This window comes from Mastomys coucha, unplaced genomic scaffold (genome assembly GCF_008632895.1).
Source record: "Mastomys coucha isolate ucsf_1 unplaced genomic scaffold, UCSF_Mcou_1 pScaffold20, whole genome shotgun sequence".
NCBI classification, from domain to species: Eukaryota; Metazoa; Chordata; class Mammalia; order Rodentia; family Muridae; genus Mastomys; species Mastomys coucha.
This window is the reverse complement of record NW_022196903.1, coordinates 115,580,534-115,589,638: the sequence shown is the minus strand read 5'-3', so window position 1 is coordinate 115,589,638 and position 9,105 is coordinate 115,580,534. Positions and strand designations below refer to the sequence as shown.

Here is a 9,105-nt window from a genome sequence, read left to right as displayed (position 1 = left end):
TGGTTAGTGGCAGGGCCTCCTCCAGGCAGGGTGGGAGAAAATAAGTCTGCTAGGCTGTTTGTTATGTCTGGTCGGGAGGCCAAGGAAGAAGCAGGGAGTTTGCCATCTTTATTGTCTTCCTGTGGCCTCTTTCCCAGGCTTTCAAGGCTTGATGGAACTTCTCATTTCTCCTGTTTTTCTCATTATCCCCAAATACAAATTATATTCATAACATAACAAAACATGTCAGGATTATCTCTAAATTCCAAGATGTCCTTGAACAAAACCTGCACCTTAGAATGCTTATGTACACATAAACATACTAACACATACATGTCTCACACCTTGAAAACCAGGTGTACAATAATCCGTAACCTTAAAAGGTTGCTTTTGAGATATAAGCTGATATGGACATGGGGCCAGAGAGATGGCTCAGCAGTTAAGACCACTGGTTGCTCTTCCAACCAAAGTTCAATTCCCAGCACCCACATGGCAGCTCACAATTGTCTGTAACTCCAGTTCCAGGGGATCCATCTCCCTCACACAGACATATGTGCTGGAAAACTACCGATGCAAATACAATAAAAATAAATAAATCATTTTTTTAAAAAAATGATATGGACAGGTTACATAAGACGCTTTCAAACACTGCTGCAAGGGGAATTGCAGTTGGTCTGTGACTCCAGGACCGGAGGAGAGAGGACTGCAGAAAGGAGGGGAAGAGGAGAAACTGCGTTTGAGAAAGAGGGAGGAGGTGGGAAGGGGGAGGGGGATGGGGACGGGGGATGGAGATTGAGGTTGAGAAAGGCTAACGGTGTCACTGAAAGCGTTTTGCAGGTTAAATAAGGTAGCTTGGGACTTTGAGAATTGAACGGGTTTTAAATTGAACACTTTAAAAATGCAACTGTGTCTGGATAGGCTAGGCTCATCATCTGACTCCGTCCCGGAGGTGGAGTGGTGAAGCAGGCTTGGGGCTGGTTAGATTAAGACCCACTGAACTGGAGGGGGATCTCTTCCTAGGCAGAGAATGAACTCAAATCAGCTGTGAGGGGGATGGGGAAGAACTCATCTTTCTAGAGGAGCTGAGAAGGTGGCTATTGGCTTTTCTTCCTTCTGGCCAGGAGGGGATACTTCGAGTGGAAGTGTGGTCCATTTCCCCCTTGGGAAGCAGTGCTAGAGTGAGGTCTTGGAGGCTGGATGGGGGTGGGGTGGGGTTGGGGTGGAGATGGTGTGGCGAATCGCAAGGGGGCTGCGAGGGGGTAGGGATGGTGTGCCGACAAGGAGGGGGAGGGCGGAGCTCAGCAGAGCGGGGGCCAGGAAAAGGGAATGGGAAGCCGAGGACCGGGATGCTTTTACAGAGAAGCTCCCAGAAGGAGAGGAAAAAGCGTGTTGAGGCGGCCTGTGCGTTAGAGCTGGCACTTTCAGTCTCTGATCGGCGATGGAAGACTGGCTGGGGAGGAAAACCGTCCTCAGCTTGCAGCCCTTTGGGCCAGCACAGAGAAAAGCTGCGGTTAGGTGTCCCCCAACTGTCTCGTTGTTTTTTTTTTTTTTTTTTTTTTTCCCCCCTGTTGAGGAACAAGGACTGAGCACTGGCAAGAAAGAGTGAGAAGAGATAGGGTGGAGAAGAATTAGGTCCCCATTGTGTCCGTGAAAGGAAGAGACTGAGTGGACAGGCCAGCTAGAGGAGCTAGAGGAGCGGTTGGGAAAGCCTTCTGTAAGGAAACCCCTCGGGGCTTGCTTTTGTGCTGGATGAAGCTGTCTGAGTCTGGGGTTGTTTTGAGATATCGTTATGAAGTCTGGTGGGCAAGTGGGCAAAGAGGTGTCTGGTCCAAGAGAAATTAGAGACAAAGGGCTAACAGGGGAACCTATTAGCATGCCAAAGCACACGCTGGCTTCCAGGCTCTCGAAATAGCTGTGGCTCCTCACAGCTCTGCTCACTCTGTCTCTCCTATTGTGGAGGGCACCTGCAGGCTTTGCAGTGAGGAAAAAAAAAAGGAGAATCAGCCTGATTTGGGTATCGGTGTTGGGCCAAGACTTTGAGAGTCGGACCATCAATTCGTTTATTTTAGCTATATTTAAGCACAGCACAATTTTGGCAACAAGTTTTCTGACAAGTATCTCAGCCCGGTGCGAGGTGAGTAGACAGAGCTTAAGACGAGTTTACACTGAAGCTCTTTCCAAAGCACATATGACTTGGTTCATACGGTGGGTTCTGGTGGACTTAGAAATAATGTTCGAGATAAGGGTCTCAGGAGAATGACTGAAGTAAACATAAATGGGAGCCAGGATGTGGCCCGACAGCCCACAGTGCTCTTCCTTTCACAGACACAATGGGGAACCCGATGGTTCGCCAACCCTCTCCTCTTACTCCCTCTTCCTTTAATGGCCTAGAAGCAATGTTAAAGATTGAGAGGGAAAGGATCTGGGATAAGTAAAACATACATTCTTGGAGACAAGGGCAGAGCCTGCCTTACCAGACAACAAAGGCTCAGAAGGTGTAACCTACATCCACTCCCAGCATCCCAGGACAGTTAACTGGCATCTCCCTCCTCTGAAGGATGCCGAGTTTAACTTTACTGGGTTCTTCAGCGTTTATCTGTGTGCATAAAAGCACTTTTTGCCCTCTACACCCTACCCTGAACTCCAGCTCCTGGGCTTCCCCTCCCTAAGCTTCCTCATTCTCATTGAACCTTGCCATTTTGTCAATGCACCCCCTTGGCTCTGTCGGTCCACTGGGCCCCATCTCTCTTGCCCTCCTCTCTTGGTTCTCTTTGGCCCCTCCTCTCTTGGCCCTCTCTCCTCTTTACTCTCTTTCTCGTTCTTCTCTTTCTCCTGGGTCACCAGCATCCTCTCACGATCCAGCTCAGGTTGCCGACCATGTTTAGTCTACCACTTTCTTGCCCTTCTCTGGATGTTTGCAGCTGCCTCTGGCTGTGCTCTCCATCACATCTACAATAAAAACCTTCCTCTCAACCACACCTGGAAGTGCTCATGTCTTTTCTCACCTTATATGAGGGAGAAACCCAGAATTAGTGTTCTCATACCACTTGATTTCATCCCGGACATGTGGCCAGTGTCACATGAAGGCGATTGAATGGGAATTTAGCATCCTTAAACTTAGCTTGTTTAGGGCAACCAGCAGCCAGAGGCCAGCGTGGAAAAGCAGTAGCAAAGGCGTGGGGGTCCCTATGGGGTGATCCGCTCCAAGATGCACACACCTAAGTTTTAGCACCATTATCTGAGTTCATAGAATCCAGAGTTCAAGAAGGACACTGACGAAATAGCTTGTCCTTTGGAGTAAGAAACTTACTGGAGAGATTATTGTTATGAAATATAATGCGGCAGCAGGCAGGGGTACCTGGAGGGCCCATGCCAAGGTGTCCCCCTGAGAAATCATGCCATGTGACAGACCTGGTATAAGGGAGTTTATTTGGGAAGGGAGGGAAGGGAGGGCCTGGTGAAGGGGTAGAGGCAGCAGGGAACAGAGCCAGGAAGGCAGAGAAAGAGGACAGGGGAAGACCAAGGACAGAAAGAGAGAAAAAGAGGCTGGCTGGGAACACGTGGGGACAGAGAGAGAAAGAGGTAAAAGGAGGGCAGTAGCGAGCAGTCTTTTTATATGTTACCTGGTGCGCCACTCACACCTGGCTACAGGAAATGGCAGCAGGTGATGACGTAAGCAGTTGTTAGGTCCCAAGTTCCTGGGAGGAGCCTAGCAGCACTACCTGTAAGCTAACAATTTGTGTGTGTGTGTGTTGGTGCATTCAAAACATGATGTATATGTTGAGGTCAGAGGACATTTGTGGGAGTTGGTTCTCTCCCTTCACTGGGTGGGTGCTGGGCCTTGAACTCACGTTGCCTTGGTGGTATTCTTAGCTCCGTGGGAGGATACATAAGTCGGGTCTCTGAGTTCAGTCCAATGAGGCAACTGTGGGTCCCTTCTTACAAGCTTTAGTGAGGAGTAGGTCCTATGCCAAGTAGGTGATAATTAGCCCATAGTAGGTGCCTTGTGTTGCCAGGTAGCAGGGTGAGGGGGATAGTTCAGCCCTATAGTTACCATGGGTCCGCCACAGAGATATGCCCCTCCCCACCGTCTGATTGCTTAGCTTGCTTCATGAGCTGCTGAGAGGACCGCATGATTCTAAGCTCTTGGAACTCGACTAGGATTTGTTGCTGGTGCCATCTTGAAATGGTTCTTCCATGCTTTCTTCTCCTAGTTTCACACTTTAAAGTCTTTGATCCATTTGGAGTTTACTGTTTTGGCACAAGCAGCTTTCTCTTTCATTTCTAGCTTAAAAACTGGTAGATTTTTCTATGTGCTAAAAATGGGATTTTCTGGGAAAAAAAAGTCAAAGGAAAAAAAAAATCTCATTTGGAGGGCTCTAGCAGGCCTGAGAACGACAACCAAGGCGCTGCTGACACATTTCACCTTTATCCTTTTCTCCCTTGATTAAAACCCGTTAGGTTACATTCTTAAAGCTAGCCATCGAGGTCTATTCCCTTATTTGGCCACTTCTTCCTCTTGAGGCTGACCACCAAGGCCCTGCTATCAGAGTCTTGAAGTCCAGCAATCAAAAGCCCCCTTTGACTGCCCAAAATAACCTGTCCAATCAAAATTAAACACCTCATCCTACCTAACGCATGTTTCCCTTTTTCTGTTTATAAACTGCCATTTGCCTAGGGCCATGTCTGTTTTCTCTTTATGCAGAGGCAGTCCTTCGTCCCTCAAGACCAATTATCCTTCCCCCCTCTCCCTTGCCTTCCTTTTCTTTTCCCTTGTCCCTCTGGAGCAAATAAATCTTGATCTTGGTGTGTCTTGTGCCAACTTATGATAGTTAAAGAATAAAATAATAAAATAAAATAATGAAATATAACCCCTAGGCATACATTTAATCTGGGCTTCTACAATGAAAGCTGTATTGAGTCAAAGAAAGAAATTATAGAAGACCCTTGACAATAGAAAGCTCCCCCATATTTATGGGTCAGCAAAGTTAGTTACTGCGTCCATATTATCAAAAGCTGATTTTAGCTGTTGGAGCCTTGTCTCTGTGGTTAAACCAGCTCAAGGTTTGTTGATTTTGCTTATCCTTTCAAAACAGCTTAGCTTTCTTTCTTTGTTTCTTATGTTCTGTATTTATTTCCGCTCTGATCCACATCATTTCCTTCCTTCTAACAAGGGACTTAGTTTTGTTTTTGTTTTTGTTTTTTTCTTCTTCCTTAAGGTGAAATTAGACTTTGTGCTTCAAATCTTTTGTCTTTTAAGGGGTGGTGGTAGAGACCATCTTGCTTTGTGACCCAGACTGACCTTGGACTTAAAATGATCCTCCTCTTTCTGCCCCTTGAATGCTGGGATTATAGTGTATACTACAATGCTCTGTTCTTTCTTTAAAAAAATCATTATGGGATAGAGAGATGGCTCTGAAGTTAGGAGAGTCGCTGTTCTTCTAGAGGACCTGGGTTTGATCCCCAGCACCCACACAACAACTCACACCTATTTGTAACTTCAGTCCCAGGGGACCGAAGGCACATACATGCACACATACTAGTTGGTTTCTTCCTGACCTGTGGCCAGCCCAGCGTCTTCTTTATCTGTCTTGTGAGAGCTTTACCAACCTTAATCTCATTAAAGAGCCAAATTTTAGTTTTTTGCTAAATTTCCTACTATTATTTAAATTTGACTTGGGACTATTTTTAGTCTGGTCACTCTTCTGTTTACTCTGGTTTTAATTTGCTGCTGTCTTTCTATCGCTCAATTTTAAAGTCAGATTGCATTAACCTGTCTCCTATTCATCAAGAGCTGCGATAGTTCCTCTAAGCATCACGTTAGCTGTTTAGCAAATGCTCACATTCCATCTCACTTATTTTCTTTTATTACTTCCTTTGTTTTATTTTAATGGCTTATGAGTCATTAATGTTTTATTTTAATGGCTTATGAGTTAGAAGTGGATTTTAAAAAAAGATTTATTTATTATATGTAATTACACTGTAGCTGTCTTCAGACACACCGGAAGAGGGCATCAGATCTCATTAAGAATGATTGTGAGCCACCATGTGGTGTCTGGGATTTGAACTCAGACCTTTGGAAGAGCAGTCAGTGCTCCTAACCACTGAGCCATCTCTCCAGCCCTAGAAGTAGATTTTAATTTCCAAATACTTAAACAATTGTTGAGATTTTTTCCCTTGTTGATTTTTTTTTTCAGCTACAGGATGCATGTCTAATAACTCTAATACTGGGCATGTGAGATGGCTCAGATGGTGAAGTTCTTCCTGCACAAGCCCCTGTGACCTGGATTTGATCCTCAGAATGACCACAAAAGCAGGAGGCAAGAACCCCCCCTGTTCTCTGACCTACACATGCGCAATGCAGCATATGTGTGCTCTCAGTCTTTCTCTCTCTCTCTCTCTCTCTCTCTCTCTCTTACACACACACACACACACATCATTAATAAATAAAGATGAAAATATCCTAGTACTTCAAATTCATTGAAATGTATACTATAGCTCAATATACCATCTGTTTTTTATGAACTTTGTTTTTTTCAGACTTGGAAAAAAACCCTGTATTCTCTACTTGTTCCAATGTAATTTTCAGGGTAAATTTAATTAGATCAATGTGGGCAGTGGTGTGGTTGAAATGCTTTATATTACTACTGATTTTTTTTGAACCTCAAGGACAATGTTATTAGCGACTGAAGGGAACCCCTCCAGAGCAGGCAGGTTGTAAATCTTAGTTGCTGCCTGGAGAAAGAGACTGGAAAGAGGTTGAGAGAAAAGCCACACTGTTTAAACTGGCTCAGAGGTCAGACAGTATGTCTCCACACAGTGAGGAACAAACCGAGCACTAGAGAGTACAAGGAAGCTCAGAATGCTCACTGTTAGGAAAGCACGCCTACAGAAGAGGCTGAAAGGTGAAAAGGAAGTTACTCTGGGCTGACTGAGCCTGGACAGACACACAGAAGAGAGGTAAAGGCAAGGGCTTATCATCACAAGCTCCAGGCAGAGACTCAGCAAGACCCATCTGAAAATGTCCAGATCGAAGTCCATTAGAGCATCCATCCACTGGGCTTCGAAAGCTGGACTTGTGCTGACCCCAGGATTTTTTCAGGGTCTTAGATAGCCATTGGAGTTGCTAAAATCACAGCGAGATCTCTCCCACATTGCTTCTAGAGAGAGAAAAATAAAGCCATCATTCATTTCGTGGGTTAAACCAGTAGTGGGCATGTTCTTGGCTCCAGAAGGGCTCTGGGGTATTGAATTGAGCCAGAATCTCAAGTCTTATATCCAGGCTGTAGTTTCCTTATCAAGAAGAAAATTGTTAGTGAGAAATGGTTTCCTAAAATAACTGCTGTTTATTATTATTGTTGTTATTAATTATTATTATTATTATTATTATTATTATTATTTGCCTAGTACTGCCTTACTGAGGAATGGTTAGTGTACTTGCTGATTTCACTTTAATTTGGTAAGCTTTTGCTTCTAATGTTTTGAAATTTTGAATTGGGTACAGGAGTTCACTTGTAGTTGTTAGATAAGCTCAGTACCATGACTAATACAATCATGAAAGGTGTCTTTGTATAGGTCTATTTTGTTTTACGTTAATCTGGCCATTTGTGACAGTCTTAGTAATGACTCCCATTACCTTATAAAGCAAAAGGGACTCTGAAGTTGTGACTGACTCTGCGTGTGTGTGTGTGTGTGTGTGTGTTTGTGTGTGTGTGCATGTGTGTGATCCCTATGTAGTCCAGGCTGGCTTGGAACTTGTGATCCTCTGACTGTCAGCTTCCTAAGTGCTAGGATTATAGGCCTGATTCCAGGAAGAGACAGAGAATGAGGGAAGTGCCCAAGAATCACAGTGGGTGTCCTTAGCTGTGACTCACAGCACTGGGGATATGGAACTTGAAGAGGCCTCTTCCTATAGCTAGGGAGGCAGGAACCCCAATGGAGCGATAGGGACCACAAAACTTTCCACCCAAAATTTATCCTGGCCACAAGAAATCCAGAGACGGTAGATAGAGCAGAGACTGAGGGAATGGCCAGCCAATGACCAGACCAACTTGAGACCCATCCCATGTACAAGCACCAATCCCCAACCCTAGTAATGATACTCTGCTTGCAGACCGGAGTCTAGCATGGCTGTCCTCTGAGAGGCTCCACCCAGCAGCTGACTCAAATAGATGTGTACACCCACAGCCAAACAGTGCACGGAGATTGGGGGCTCCTACGGAAGAACAAGAGGAAGGCTTATGGCCCCTAAGGTGGTAGGAACTCCAGAGGAAGACCTACAGAGTCAACTAACCTGGACCTTTGGGGCTCTCACAGACTGAACCACCAACCAAAAGAACATATACGGGCTGGACCTGGCCTCCCTGCACATAGGTAGCAGATGTGCAGATTGGTCTTTGTGTGGGTCCCAAAAAACTGGAATAGGGGTTATTCTAAAAGCTGTTGGTGGGATATGTTCTACTAGCTGGACTGCCTTTTCTGGTCTTAGTGGAGAGGATATACCTAGCCTCACAGAGCATTGATGTGCCAGGGTTGGGGGATATCCAGGAAGACCCCCACTCAGAGGTGAAGGGGGAAGGAGAGTTGTGGGAGGGGGTGACCAGGAGGGAGGCATTGGGTGGGATGTAAAGTGAATTTAAAAAAAATAAAAAGAATATTTTTATTCTGGACTGCCCTTGTGCTTCCAATAGGGGGAGCCAGTGAGAGGGTTAGAAAACATGCAACAGTAGATGCAGAAGGTGAAGTGAGACTTAGAAGGCAGTGGTGGATGCAGGCAGCTTCCAGGCTCTAGGACTACAATGAAGGAAGTTAATTGTTTCCAGAGGTAAAATCCTCCTGCCAACTCAGTGACTGAAGGCTTCTGACTCCTGGAACATTAAGAAAAATTTATGTCATTTTGTGGTTCTTAAGTGTGTGATGGGTGTTTTGTTACATTAATGATACACTCTTTTGGGCTTCTTTGTTTATCATTCATTGGCTTATATTTTTTTGTGTGTGTTTAAGTGCGAGTGTTGAGTGTGTGTAGTGTATGTGTGTGCAGGGGTATGTGCACATGGAAGCCAGGGGGAGGATGTTGAGTGGCCTACAGTATCACACTTCTCCTTGGATAGGATCTCCCTCCCTCCC

General features: G+C 45.3%; 1 long non-coding RNA gene across 1 annotated transcript; it reads left to right on the top strand.

The window, feature by feature from the left end:
• The first annotated feature begins 1,566 nt into the window (after window positions 1-1,566).
• Window positions 1,567-6,445, top strand: LOC116099538. The gene is made up of 2 exons (XR_004122293.1): window positions 1,567-2,113; window positions 6,177-6,445. It is a non-coding gene; the product is annotated as an uncharacterized LOC116099538 (long non-coding RNA).
• The last annotated feature ends 2,660 nt before the right edge of the window (window positions 6,446-9,105 follow it).